Raw genomic sequence first — 1,331 nt, forward strand, 5'->3', positions numbered from 1 at the left:
GTTCCTCAGGTGCTCCTCGTGGTATACCCTGCTCCACGGGATATTATACCGACGAGGATTCACCTCCCCCTTACTCAAGTGCCTTGGCCCAGAACAGGCGGATTATGTCCTCAGAGAAGTGCACGAGGGGAGTTGTGGGCATCATTTGGGTGCCGCCTCACTCGCTAAAAAGGTGCTACGCGCCGGATACTACTGGCCCACCATAGAAAAAGACGCGACCAGCCTCACTCGGAAATGCGCCCGTTGCCAGCTGTTCGCCGACCTCCATAAAGCCCCGCCAGAAGAACTGACCACGACGCAAGCGCCTTGGCCTTTCTGCAGATGGGGCATGGACATCCTAGGGCCCTTCCCGCAAGCAGCAGGGCAACTGAAGTTTCTAATTGTCGCTGTCGATTATTTTACTAAGTGGATAGAGGCGGAAGCCTTGGCTACCATCACCTCGGCAAACATCCAAAAATTCACCTGGCGAAACATAATCACGCGCTTCGGCATCCCATCCGCCATAGTAACGGACAATGGCACCCAATTTGCAGACAAAAAATTCCAAGCACTGTTGTCAGGCCTCCATATCAAGCAGCACTTCACTTCAGTCGAACATCCGCAGACGGCCAACCAGGACCTCTTCGCCTGGTCTGCAGCAGATATGCCAGGCATCGACCCTTCTTTCGCCTGCCACCAACTGACGACAAAACCAGGGGCCAAACCAGTGATGCAGCGAAGACGAAAAATGGGAACGGACAGGGCTAAAGAAGTTGTTGCTAAAGTAACCGAGTTGTTAGAGGCGGGTTTCATCCGCGAAATCACCTACACCACATGGTTGGCAAATGTCGTCCTGGTGAAAAAGCCCTCAGGAAAATGGCGGATGTGCGTGGACTACACCGACCTCAATAAGGTATGCCCTAAAGACCCTTATCCTCTCCCAAACATTGATCATTTGGTGGATAATTCTTCAGGATATCAGTACTTGTCCTTCATGGACGCCTACTCCGGCTACAATCAGATCCCGATGTACCCTCCGGACCAAGAGAAGACTGCATTTATTACTGACCGGGCCGCCTACTGCTACACGGTCATGCCTTTCGGTTTGAAGAATGCAGGAGCAACTTATCAAAGAATGATGAGCAAAGTATTCGCCGGCCAGACCGGAGAACACATGGAGGTCTACATGGACGATATGATCGCCAAAAGCCTCCCCGACGAGGATCATATCGCCATCTTGGACAGCATTTTCCAACAGCTCCGCAAACACAACATGCGATTGAACCCCGAAAAATGTACTTTCGGCGTAGAAGCAGGCAAGTTCCTCGGTTTCCTTCTAACCAGCCGGGGAA

At 52.1% G+C, this 1,331-nt stretch overlaps 1 pseudogene; it reads left to right on the forward strand.

Moving 5' to 3' along the window:
- The window catches only part of LOC109326398, a 16,026-nt pseudogene that overhangs the window by 8,309 nt on the left and 6,386 nt on the right, over positions 1–1,331 (forward strand).

Source organism: Lupinus angustifolius, chromosome LG14, assembly GCF_001865875.1.
Source record: "Lupinus angustifolius cultivar Tanjil chromosome LG14, LupAngTanjil_v1.0, whole genome shotgun sequence".
NCBI lineage: Eukaryota > Viridiplantae > Streptophyta > Magnoliopsida > Fabales > Fabaceae > Lupinus > Lupinus angustifolius.